The sequence below is a fragment of the Hemiscyllium ocellatum genome, chromosome 16 (assembly GCF_020745735.1).
Source record: "Hemiscyllium ocellatum isolate sHemOce1 chromosome 16, sHemOce1.pat.X.cur, whole genome shotgun sequence".
NCBI lineage: Eukaryota > Metazoa > Chordata > Chondrichthyes > Orectolobiformes > Hemiscylliidae > Hemiscyllium > Hemiscyllium ocellatum.
The window spans coordinates 46,219,410-46,232,630 of NC_083416.1; the positions used below are offsets into that span (position 1 = coordinate 46,219,410).

Consider the following 13,221-nt stretch of genomic DNA (forward strand, 5'->3'; position numbering starts at 1 on the left):
CTACTCTATTCCACAGCTCCTGCTCTCTTCCCCACATCCCCTAGCTTCTGTTCTTCCCCATTGTGCCCCCAGAGCCCCTTCTGTTTTTCCCCATTGTGCCCCCAGAGCCCCTTCTGTCTTCCCCATTGTGCCCCTTGAGCCCCTTCTGTCTTCCCCATTGTGCCCCCCTGAGCCCCTTCTGTCTTCCCCATTGTGCCCCCCCTGAGCCCCTTCTGTCTTCCCCATTGTGCCCCCCCTGAGCCCCTTCTGTCTTCCCCATTGTGCCCCCCCTGAGCCCCTTCTGTCTTCCCCATTGTGCCCCCCCTGAGCCCCTTCTGTCTTCCCCATTGTGTCCCCCCGAGCCCCTTCTGTCTTCCCCATTGTGTCCCCCCGAGCCCCTTCTGTCTTCCCCACTCGCATCCCCAGTCCCATCTCTTCACCGCTCTCACCCCCAGCCCCTCTCTCTTTACCGCTCTCACCCCCAGCCCCTTCTCTCTTTACCGCTCTCATCCCCTTATCTCTTCACCGCTCTCACCCCCGGCCCCTTCTCTCTTCACCGCTCTCACCCTCGGCCCCTTCTCTCTTCACCGCTTTCACCCCCGGCCCCTTCTCTCTTCCCCACTCACGCCCCCCCAGCCCCTTCTCTCTTCCCCACTCACACGCCCCCAGCCCCTTCTCTCTTCCCCACTCACACGCCCCCAGCCCCTTCTCTCTTCCCCACTCACACCCCCCCAGCCCCTTCTCTCTTCCCCACTCACACCCCCCCAGCCCCTTCTCTCTTCCCCACTCACACCCCCCCAGCCCCTTCTCTCTTCCCCACTCACACGCCCCCAGCCCCTTCTCTCTTCCCCACTCACACCCCCCCAGCCCCTTCTCTCTTCCCCACTCCTGCTCTTTTCCCTGCCCTCTTCCCTACCCTCTCCACCTATCTTCCACTCTCTTCTCCACTTCCCCATCCCACCTCCCCCGCAGCTCTCGTTCTCTTCCCCAGCTCTTGCAGTCTTCCCCTGCACTCCCATCTCTCTTTGTCAAACTCTTCCCCAACTCAGTCTCAGTCTCTCTCTCTCCCCCTCTCTCTCTCTCCCCCTCCCTCTCTCTCCCCCCCACCCCCCCCACCCCTCCCCCTCCCCCCCCACCCCTCCCCCTCTCTCTCTCTCTCTCTCTCTCTCTCTCTCCCACCCCCCGACCACTGCTTCTGCTCTCCTTACCACCAACCCCCACTCTCTTTCCCCACCTGTTTCTTTCTTCCTCCCAACATGCTCACACCAGTCCCCATCTCCAACCATACCCAATCACACTTTCCTCACATCTGTCGGATGAAGTCACAAAACAATTGAGTAAATGTCGGTCATTGAAATGATCCATTTTCTGTTTAAGATTTTTGGTAAAGTCATGTTAAGATGTGGTTTGTAAATCAGTCAAATATTATCAAAAGCATAGAGTTGGAGAATAATAAATAATACAAACATGGGAACTGGGTGAGTTCCAACTTAAGCACAGAGTGAGGATTGCTTATGTTGCAGGTGAAAATTATTTTTTTTCAAAATTGTGTTGCATTAGGTGGAGGGTTCAGTTCTCCTAGGAGTAAAACTACTCTTAAACACATTTTTAAAATTGCTATCAATCACAAAACTTGCTTTCATCAGATTTCTGTAGTTTGCTGATTCTAGCAGTATTCAGAGTGACAGAAACAGGGTTTTGCATTGTTTGCAAATCAAATTTAATAACCTTCATACAAGAGAGCCAAATTTTAACCTTCATTTAATTTCCCTCGAGCAGAGGCAAATTTTGAATTAAGACAATGAAAGAAACCTTTTCTCTCAATTTAACTGTTGAAAAAAAAGGCTTATTTACTAACTGATCTTTTTCTTGATACAAAGGAAAAACTAAATGCTTTTTAATTTAGGCCTCCATACCATGTGAAGTGAAATGAAATGACCAATTTATTGCCATGTAACATGGGCAGGTGATGATGTGGATTTTTTGTGCGAATCAAGATTCAGCTTTTAAAATTGAAATAGGTAGAAGGATCTATTAGAATTCTAAAATCTGTTCTTTGTACAGTTCTTCTGCTCTTAATCTTTAAAAATATTGTTCACAAAGTTTCAGAATAAAATCATTATCTCAGTTTCATCTATACTGTTCTCAAACAGCTATTTACTTTTCCATTTCTCTGATCTTTCCTTGTATACACGCAAGATTTTCCAACATTTATCAAGTTTTGTTTTAAACCTGTAACAAGTTCTATTTATTAATGAACTTAGAAGTTCATTGTAAGTCCTAAGAACGCCTACATCTTGTTTTTAAAAAAATTTGGCCACTGCTTCTTTTATTGTTGGAATCATTCTGTCAGGTTATTGACTCAAGGTGTTTTTTATCTGTTTTTAATCCATGATCACTTTTGAATAAAACCCTATGTTTCTAATGAAAGAGAGCGCAATTTGTCTAATTTCTTCCTGTTATTAAGGTCTCATACCTAGTAATAAACCTTTGAGCAAATCTGTGCACATTGTCAACTTACGTAAAGTAGGGCACCCAAATTACAAGCAATATTCTCAACATGGCCATAACATGGGCATTTATAGTTTATCTCTTTGCTTTAATGTGAATGCTGCTCCTTAAAGCTTACAATCTCAAGTGTTTTTGCCCTGCCTTTAAAAATGTGCATTTGAAACTCTCAACTTATATATTCTCATTGAAACTTTAACCATTGGCATGTATTTCCTCTTCCTCTTTTCTCACCAAAATGTGTCGCTTTGCCATGTTACTAATCTGCCTTGTTGCTTCCTGAAGTGACTTGGACCTGTATTGTTATTCATGTTCTAGGGTGATTACCTAAAGAGGATTGATGAAGGCAGAGTAGTGGATCTGATCTGTGTGGACTTCAGTAAGATGTTCGGCAAGGTTCCCCATGGGAGACTGGTTAGCAAGGTTAGATTTCATGGAATGCAGGGAGAGCTAGCCATTTGGATACAGAACTGGCTCATAGGTAGAAGACAGAGGGTGATGATGTACAGTTGCTTTTCAGATTGGAGGCCTGTGATCAGTGCTGGGTCCACTACGTCTCGTCATTTAAATAAATTATTTGGATGTGAGCATAAGAGATGTAGTTAGTAAGTTTGCAGATAACACCAAAATTGGAGGTGTGGTGGACAGCGAAGAAAGTTACTTCTGATTACAACGGGATCTTGATCAGATGGACCAAAGGGCTGAGAAGTGGCAGATGGAGTTTAATTTAGATAAATGTGAGTTTGCTGCATTTTGGAAAAGCAAATCAGAGCAGGACCTATACACCTAATGGTAAGGTCCTAGGGAGTGTTGCTGAACAAAGAAACCTTGGAGTGCAGGTTCCTAGCTCCTTGAAAGTAGAGCCTCAGGTAGATAGGATAGTGAAGAAGGCGTTTGGTATGCTTTCCTTTATCGGTCAGAGCACTGAGTATAAGAGTTGGGACGTCGTGTTATTGCTGTACAGGACACTGGTTAGGCCACTTTTAGAATAATGTGTGCAATTCTGGTCTTCCTATGGGAAGGATGTTGTGAAACTTGAAAGGGTTCAGAAAAGATTTACAAGGATGTTGTCAGAGTTGGAGGATTTGAGCTATAGTGAGAGGCTGAATAGGTCGGGACTGATTTTTTTTCTGGAGCATCGGAGGCTGAGGGGTGACCTCATAGAGGTTTATAAAATCATGAGGGGCATGGATAGGATAAATAGACAATATCTTTTCCCTGAGGTGGGGGAGTCCAGAACTAGAGGGTATTGGTTTAGGGTGACAAGGGAAAAAAAATAAGAGACCTAAGGGGTAACTTTTTCTTGCAGAGAGTAGTGCGTGTATGGAATGAGCTGCCAGAGGAAAGGGTGGAGGCTGGTACAGTTGCAATATTTGAAAGGCGTCGAGATGGGTATACTAATAGGAAGGGTTTAAAGGGATATGGGCCAAGTGCTGGCAAATGGGACTAGATTTAGTTTGGGATATCTGGTTGGCATGGACAGGTTGGACAGAAGGGTCTGTTTCTGTGCTGTACATCTCCCTCTAATGAAAAAATATAGCAATTGGATTTTTCAAAATTTAGGAATGGACATAGCCAGCAAGGTGTTGACGTCCAATTATAACTCAAGGAACGCAGAGTTGGAAATCAGGCTCAAGGATGCCATCAAGACATGAGCCTCATTGATAAAATTAATATCAATGATTTTAACTCTGATCAATACTATAAAATAAGCTGTGTAATTGAGCACTAGACTTAAGAAATTGAAATAGATGCAAATTGGAAAAATATTGTATTATTGAATCTTAGAATAACTTTAACATTTACAGTTGGACCAGCAGGGGGCATTGAAAATAGGAGTAGGCCATTCAGTATTTTGGCCCTGCTCCAGCAATCATAAGGATCACGGCTGATCATCAAACTCACTAATGTGTCCCTACTTTTCCCCATGTCCTTTGATGCTTTTTGCCCCAAGTGCTATGTTGAATTCCTTGAAATAATACATGTTTTGGCATTCACTGCTTTTGTGGTAGGAAATTCCATAGGTTCCCAGTCCATGGATGAAGAAATTCCTTAACATTTCAGTCCGAAATAGTCCATTGCATAACGTTGTAAGGGTTCTGGACTCCCCTGTCATCGGTAACATCCTTCCTGCATTTATGCTGTTGATTCTAGAATTTTGTAGACTCCTGAGATTGCCCTGCAACCCCCAATCCTGACTGATTTAATGTCTTTTCATATGTCACATCTACCACCCCAGGGATCAGTCTGGTAAACCTTTGCTGCACCCCTTCTTTTGCAAGAATATTCTTCCACAGATAAGGAGACAAAAACTGCGCATAGTATTCCTGGTCTGATTTTATCAAGTAAAATCTTGATGAAGGGCTTATGCTCGAAACGTTGAATTCTCTATTCCTGAGATGCTGCCTGGCCTGCTGTGCTTTGACCAGCAACACATTTGCAGCTGATTTTATCAAGGCCTTGTATAATTACAACAAGACATCACTGCTGTTTGTAATCAAATCCCCTTGCTCTGAAGACCAATGTACCATTTACCTTATTTACTGCCTGATGCACATACATGCATCCCTTCAGTGGCTGGTGTTGGAGAATACCTGGGTCTCATTACACATTCCTGTCTCTCAGTTTATGGTCGTTCAGATAATAATCTTTCTATCTTTGCTCCCAAAGTAGATAATCTTACATTTATCCACATTATACTGCATCTGCCGTGTATTTGCCCACTCACTCAAATTGTCCAAATCTCACTGCATTCTCCTTGCAGCTCACCCTCCCACCTAGACTGGTGCCATCTACAAATTTGGGCACATTACATTTGGTTCTCTTCGGTTCATTAATATAGTAAAAGACCCATTTATTCCTGCTCTTTTTTTTCCCCATCTGCCAACCAGTTTCACCACCCCAATTCCATGTGCTTTACACAGACTTCGTTGAAAGTTTCTGAAAGTTCAAAGAAACCACATCCAATGGTTCCCTCAAAACTCCAGTAGTTACATCCTTAAAATTCCATTAGATTTGTCAAGCATGACTTATCTTTTGTAAAGCCATGCTGATTGGTCTGGTCCTGCCACTATCGTCCAAGTGCATGGCTATTGAATCCATTTATAATGGACTCCAGCATTTTCCCCACTAACAATGACACTGGTTTTCTTTCTTTTTAAAAAGAGGGCTTATGTTATCTACCTTCACGTTTGTAGGAACTGTTCCAAAATCTGTAGAATTTTGGAAGATGATCACAAAAACATCCAATATTTCAAGGGTCACTTTTCTAAATACCAACTGATGCAGATGATCAGGGCCTGGGGATCTGCCTACCTTCAATCTCATTAATTTTCCCAACTCCATTTCCCTACTAATGCTGATTTCCTTTGGTATCCCCCTCTCCATAAGCCATATTTCTGATGTTATTTGTATTCTTTACTGTGAACACAGAACCAAAATATGCGTTTATTTAGTTGGCTGTTTCTTTGTCCCCTATTGTAAATTCCACTGATTCTGACTGTATTGGACTTACATTTATCTTCAGTCTTTTTAGTTGTATATTAGAAATTTTTACAGTCAGTTTTTATGCTCCCTGCAAGCTTACTCTTGTACTCCAGTTCCTTTTCTTAATCAATCCCTTTGTCCTTCTTTACTGAATTTTAAACTATTCCCACTCCTCAGGTCTTTTTTTTCTGGCCAATTTGTATGCCTCTTGGGATTAATACTACCTCTATCTCTATTTTCCCTTTTAAGCCATGTTTGGGCTACCATTTACATTTTACTTTTGTGCCAACAGGAAAGTGAAATTAGTGCAGTTCACCTATGTGCTCTTTGAATGTTTGTCATTGCCTTTCTACCACCACACCTTTTAAGTAGCATCCCCTAACCTAACATAGCCAACTTGCACCACATACTATTGTCATTTCAGTTCAGAAAGACAGAACAACAGAGTGAATTGTGAAATCTTGGATTTAATGAGTCTAAAAATATGAAGGCCAGGATTATTTTTAAATTAACTATAGGATGTAGAAGTCAGTTGCAGAAATAGCAAATGTGAATGGAAGAAATAGAACTCGAGATAAGACAAAGACTTGAAACTTATAGGAAGGAAGTGTAGCAGGACAAGGAGCTATCTTATTGAAACCAAAGGACCGTGGATTCTGGAAATCTGAAATTAAGACAGAAGTACAGGAGGCACCCAGTAGATCTTCGGAACCTTTCCAGAAGGGTTAAACCTAACTCAACATTAACTGTGTTTTTCTCTACATAGATGCTGCCAGACCCACTGAACTAACTTGTTAAATTATGTTATTGAATTAGAATACATTGAAAAACTTTAGCTGACTCAATTTAAAGGAAAATAAAACTTTGCAAGTGAGGTCAAAGTAAAATTCATTTTAAAGGATAAATTTCAAATACCGTATTAAAGACTAATATAGTAAGTGGAATAAAGTGTCCCAAGAGAGATGCTGTAGAATAAAAACTTTTTTTTTACAGAAAGCATGAAACTCTAATATCTCAGAGGCCACACCTATGGAATTTATGTCTTTATTTGTAACATTTCAAGAAATGAAAAGGCAGTCAGAATGGATGAGAAAATTGGACCTTGAAAAAAAACAGGTATCACGTGGTGCCATGGATACATCTATAGCACAACTCCAGTTTTAAAAGATGCTGGACTAGAAAAATGATGAATGAGTAGACTTTTTAATGATTAGGCTGATTTTGATGTAGGGAAAAATCAACCTTGACATCATTCAGTCTATAAAACAAGTATAATTATAAGGAAAGTTATTAAGTTATATCTGAAAAGGATCATAGCAACATCAAAAAACAGGCAAATAAAAATATAGATATTGTATTTTGAATAGCTGGCTAATATATTGTATTTGTGAGCTTAAACATAGAGTCCACTGATTACCAATCAATGTTGAAGGGAAACCACTAATCAGATATTTGAGTACCATCTTTTTATTTTGTATGTTCCACCTTATTTTTGCTGTTGCAGCAACGTAAACATTTTGTAGAATGAGGGGGTCATTGTCTCATTTCAGCAGCTCCATCAAAGAGCAATCTGTAATTATTCTGGTTGATTGAATGATAAGCAGACATGTTGATTGCAATTTGAATCTACTTATTGCCTTTAAGTCAACTGCTGTTTTTCTTTGGTGTAAAGAAGGCAAAGCCAACAAACTGATCTGAATGTACAAAATACTATTGATTTTTTTCTCTCCGCAACATTTCACTTTAAACTTGGCAATTGAATTTCAGAATCACAGAAGTGTCATGTCACAGGTGGTGATTTGTCCATTGAGTCTGTTCCAGTTCTCCAAATGAACATCATGACTTAATGTCATTCGCTTGATTTTCTTTCCTCCATACTTTTGCACATTGATTCTATTTTAGTAAGCGTCCAGTGGCTCAGTGATGAGCACTGCTGCCTTACAGCATCAGGGCCCCAGGTACCAGTCCAACCTCTGGCAACTGTTGGTGTGGAGTTTGCACATTCTTCCTGAGTCTGTGTAGAGTTCCTCCAGGTGTTCTGGTTTCCTCCCACAGTCCAAAAATGTGCAGGTTAGATGGACTGGCCATGCTAAATTGCCGATAGTGTCCAGGGATGTGGAGGCTAGGTAGATTAGACATGGGAAAATGTAGGGTTACAGGGATTGGGTAGGAGTCAGGATGGGATGCTCTTTGGAGGGGCAGTGTGGACTTAGTGGGCCTGATGCCCTGCTTCCACACCGTAGGGGTTCTATGATCTATTCTTAATGCGCAGTATTAAAATTTGCAAATGATACCAAGTTGCATGGGAGGGTGAACTGTGACGAGGATACAGAAGTCATTCAGTATGATCTGCACAGGTTGGGTGAATGGGTAGATCAATGGCAGATGCAGTATCATTTGGATAAATGCAAGATTATTCACTTTGGAAGGAAAAAACAAGAAAGCAGATCACTACCTGAATGACTGTGACTTGGAAGAGGGCAGTGTGCAGTGGAACCTAGGTGTCCTTGTGCACCAGTCACTGAAGGTAAGCATGCAGGTGCAGCAGGCAGTAAAGAAGGCAAATGGTATGCTTGCCTTCATTGTGCGGGGTTTCACATACAGGAGCAGGGATGTGTTCTTGGGGTTATACAGGGCCTTGATGAGGCCACACCTAAAATATTGTATTTAGTTTTGGTCTTCTTTTCTGAGCAAGGATGCTCTTACTCCAAAGGGAGTGCAGCGAAGGTTTACCTGGCTGATTCTGGGGATGGCAGGACTGATTTATGAGGAGACTTTGACAAGGTTAGGGTTGTTTTCACTTGGAGTTCAGGCGATTGAGGAGGAGATCTCATAGAGATTTATAAAATTCTAACAGGACTAGACAGGGTAGGTGCAGAGAGGATGTTCTCTATGATGGGTGCTTCCAGAATTAAGGGTCACAGTCTGATGATTCAGGGTAGACCATTTAAAATGAAGATGAGGAGTCATTTCTTCACCTAAAGAGTGGTGACCATGTGCAGTTCATGGCCACAGGAAGTAGTTGATGCCAAAACATTGAATGTATTCAAGAGGCGGCTAGACATAGCACTTGGAGTGAATGGGGTCCATGGTTATGGGGAGATAGCAGGATTAGGCTGTTGAGTTGGATAATCAGCCATGATTGTGATGAATGGTAGAGCAGGCTCAGAGGGCCAAATGACCGCCTCCTGCTCCTATCTTCTATGTTTCTTGAATACTTCACACTGTCTCCACCACACTTCAAGATGGTCTATTCAAAACCTGGATCACTCTCGTGAAATTTTTTTTTCACTTGTGAGTTTGCTTCTTTTGCAAATCATTTTAAATCTGCACCTCCCTGTTCTTGAACCTTGAGCCAAAATAGTTTCTCTCTAACTACTCTATCCAACTCCCTCAAGATTTTGAAAACTTCTATCAGATCTCTTTTTAGATTTTTTTTAGCCCCCTTTTCTCCAAAGAAAACAATCCTAACCTTTGCAATTGTTGCACTTCATTGGCATTGCACTTCTGGAAAGTGAGCCTTGATATTCCTGGAGTTGTCACAAAATTTAAAGGTTTTATAAAAGTATGCGAAATTCACATTTACCTGTCTTTTAGACCTAGATTGACAGAAGGAATGGACAGGTTTGTAATAAACAAGAATTGCTATTTATTACAAATAAACATTCTAGCCATACGTTTTAAAGTTGAGCTGGCTATAACCCTTCTTCAGAATCTTTTCAGACCTGCTTAGTGCCTCCAGTAGTTCTATCTTAATTTCACATTTCCAGAATGGCTTTCTTCAGGATTGAGGCCTTTTTGTTATGGTAAAGGATAACACCTTCTTTTCTGGAGGTTCTCGCAAAACATCAACTACCTGTGACCAATTGCATAGTTGTTGGTAGGTAGAAGGTCTTTTTCATTGGTCTGTGGAATGGTGACAAGTTGTTTTTCAGCTAAATTGTTGCTATCAAATCTCCAATTGTACTCCCCCTCTGTCTCCATCATGTTTGTAATCTGCTGAGATCTAATAGTTGTCTGTTTTCTGAATCACTTTCTTGCATCTGTACTCTCTGCCCCATTAATAAATCCCAGGGTATCTTTTGCTTTGTTAGCTGCAGTCTCCACCTCTCTTGCTATTTTCAGTGTTCTATGCACTTTAACTTCAATGTCTCTCTGCGTCTACACACCCTGTTTGAATTGTACCCCATATGTTAAATTATGTCCACATTATCCACTATATCCTTTTGAAGATTTATGTTTTGTCCTCATGTTTTGCAATTCTTTCAAGGTTAAAACGAAAGAGAACATCAACATTTTACAATATTATGATTAGCTGTAAGGATATAAGAAATAAGAGGAGGAGTAATCCAATGGGTTGTTCAAGTCTGCTCTACTTCAATGGTATTTTTTGATCGTTTATCTTAAACTCCACCATTTTGAAATATTCTTTTCCCTTTAATATTCTTCATATCTAAAACTCTATGAATCTTTACTTTGAATCTTTTGGGTGAAGAAAAGTCTGCTCAATTCAATTCTGAATGGCCAATGTCTTATTCTGAGATTGAGAACTTATTTTGGAGTTGTCAGCCTGAGGAAACACCCTTTCATGCCTTTTTAGAAAATTCTAGAAATCACAAGCCATGACAACTCTCAATCTTTTTTCAAAAAAGTCCCCTTATCAAAGGAATCAGTCCATAAAAATCATTTTGTGCTATGTCAAATGCAAATATTCTTGTCCTTAGCTGAAGAAACCAAACTATGCCTTTTACTCCAGATGTGGTCTCACTGAAGTCCTATGGAATTGAAATAGCACTTCCTCACTCGTGTACTTCAGTCCCTTTGTAAGAGCGATTGTTATATACCATTTACTTTTATAATTCTTTTCTTTAACTGCATGTTACATTTCTGTACTACTGCTACTATTATTTTGAGGACAGTTACAAAATAGGGAATGACATTTCTCCCTTTCCCACCTCTAATGGATGCTCATTTGCTTTGGATAATATTTTTACTTGCTCACAGAAACTTTCTTTGTGTATCCTTTATCTTAGTTATGACTTTCAATGTAGATTTCAGTGTCATCCTTTGAATTTCCAAATTCTCCTAATCCTCAAACTTGTATGCTTTTTGGTTACATGCTGAGTCTTTCTTTTGTTTATGGCTATCAACTTTGTCAACTTTCATGAAGGGTTAGGCAAGGCCTAGCAAAATCTCTCACCATATGGTACCAAACTTGCCTCATTAACTACTTACCTGGCCCCCACAGTGCCTATTTTGCCCAATTCCAACGCCACTGTACCACTCGCTGTACCTGGAACAATTCATTACTGCTAGGATATTCCAGAATGGACTGGCATCCCTGGTGCCGGTTCCATCTTTGTTTGCTCAGACAAACACTGTCAGTGCAGAGCTGTCCTGTACATTTCCTGACATTTGCCCCAGGTTGGGCAGGCAAAGTAAAACTCGTGCTCCATTTCATGGGCAGATACTTGGAGATCCTGGTGGACTTGGTGATATGAAGGCAGAATGTCCCTTAACTCTAGGACTGGTTATGGAGGGCACTACATCAGACGTGCTAGTCTGGTCCGAAGTGCCACCTGGGTCAGTTCATCTGATTAAATGTACAACAATGTAGGAAGGAGGTCAGTGACCACCTTCATTCTGCTGGCACAAGTGCTACCATCTTTCTGGTAACTCTCACTCTCTAGCTGTTACTGTACCCACCTTCCACCAAATGCTCTCGCTACTACTGCATCATCTTCCTTTACTCATTTTTGCCCACACCAACCCTGCAAGCTTCCTTCTTTGACTCCTCGTTCACTTGCGATATCTCCTCACCTGCACCAAAATGAACAGCTCTGCCACCCAACTCTTATCTCCCATAGTACCTGCCTGCATGAAAGTCTCGACCGCATAGCAATGTGATGATTCTTAATTGTCTTGTTGCTCATTAGGAATGCACAATAAATGTTAGCCTGACCAATGACATCCACATCCTGTATTTTTAATAAAAAGGCAAGACAATATAGTATTACGGTGAATCTGAATCTTTGGCTGAGGGGCAAGGCATTAAATGGCAAGGTAGGAATACTGTAATCATTCAGCTTGAGTGCCTGAGCACTAAGTAAAGATGCAGCATGATCCAGTTTGTGAGATGGTTGCTTGCCCCTGACCACAAAGTGTTCTTGCAGCTGGAGCATTGCATTGATGGTTGCTGTTGTGCTGAGTTGTAGTTTTGAAGTGCTGAAGCATCCTGTAATTGGATTGAAGACATGTTGTGAGGGTAATGCCACTGTCTGTGAACATGCATGTGGCTGGTGGTAATGGAGTGTGCCCTGAGATGTTGATATCTGGTGTTGAAAATAGAGATCCTTTATGGCAAGCAGTAAACTGATGTCAAAAATGTTGGGTGTTCAGTTTCCTTGTGATGGGCTGTAAGATCAGCAGTTACATATTAATAACCTTGTTAACAAGCAATAATTCCCCTTTTTAAGCAACTTCCGGCTGCCCAGTGTGGATCTTGCTTTTCTGAAACTTAGCTAAAAGATGCATTGAGTTTCTTCCAAAATCAAAATGGGTCCATTGGACACCTCTCACAATTCTGCCACTTTTTTTGCCACATCTCATGTTGTCTAGGCTCCTATACATTTCCCCTTTTTTACTTTTCACTTAATCCAAAACGGTCTTTAATGTGGATTCTGCTGCTGTTGCTGATCAGGTAACAAAGTTCTCTGGTACTTTCCCTCTGTTCTTTTGATTATTAAATATGTCACCTATTTGCTGACTGCCCGTTCAGTGGAAATAATTGTCTCCATGAACTTGATTAAATCCCTTCATAATGCTCACCACTGCACTGCACCGCACCACACCACTCTATCATTTTTTTGTTCACCTTTTAAATATTTGAATGAAGGCAAACCCTGGTTCTCTCAGGTTTCATAACTAAGTAATGTGCTCCTCGTCAGTGTTTTTTATGCTATCTTTAATTCTACTGCTCTCTTTTGTCTTGACAACTTTCCTAAACTAGGCTTCAAAACTGGGCCATTCATAGTGAACCATGCCATGATTTATATGGGTTTGACAGTAGCTCTTTATATTCATTACTTTAAAAGCTGCATCCCATTGGACTTCTGCAGTTTTGAAGGTGCAAGAACAAATTGAGCTCTTCTTTATTTGAAACCAGAAAATCTAAACCACATCTGAATTTACAGCAATGTTGTATCAGACCCAATAATTTTGTTGTCAAAAATAAGTTAAATGCTGTTT

The 13,221-nt window shown here is 41.0% G+C and overlaps 1 protein-coding gene across 3 annotated transcripts in view; it reads left to right on the forward strand.

The window, feature by feature from the left end:
- LOC132823401 (mitogen-activated protein kinase 9) overlaps window positions 1-13,221 on the forward strand; it is a 145,364-nt gene that overhangs the window by 1,380 nt on the left and 130,763 nt on the right. The window lies entirely within an intron of this gene.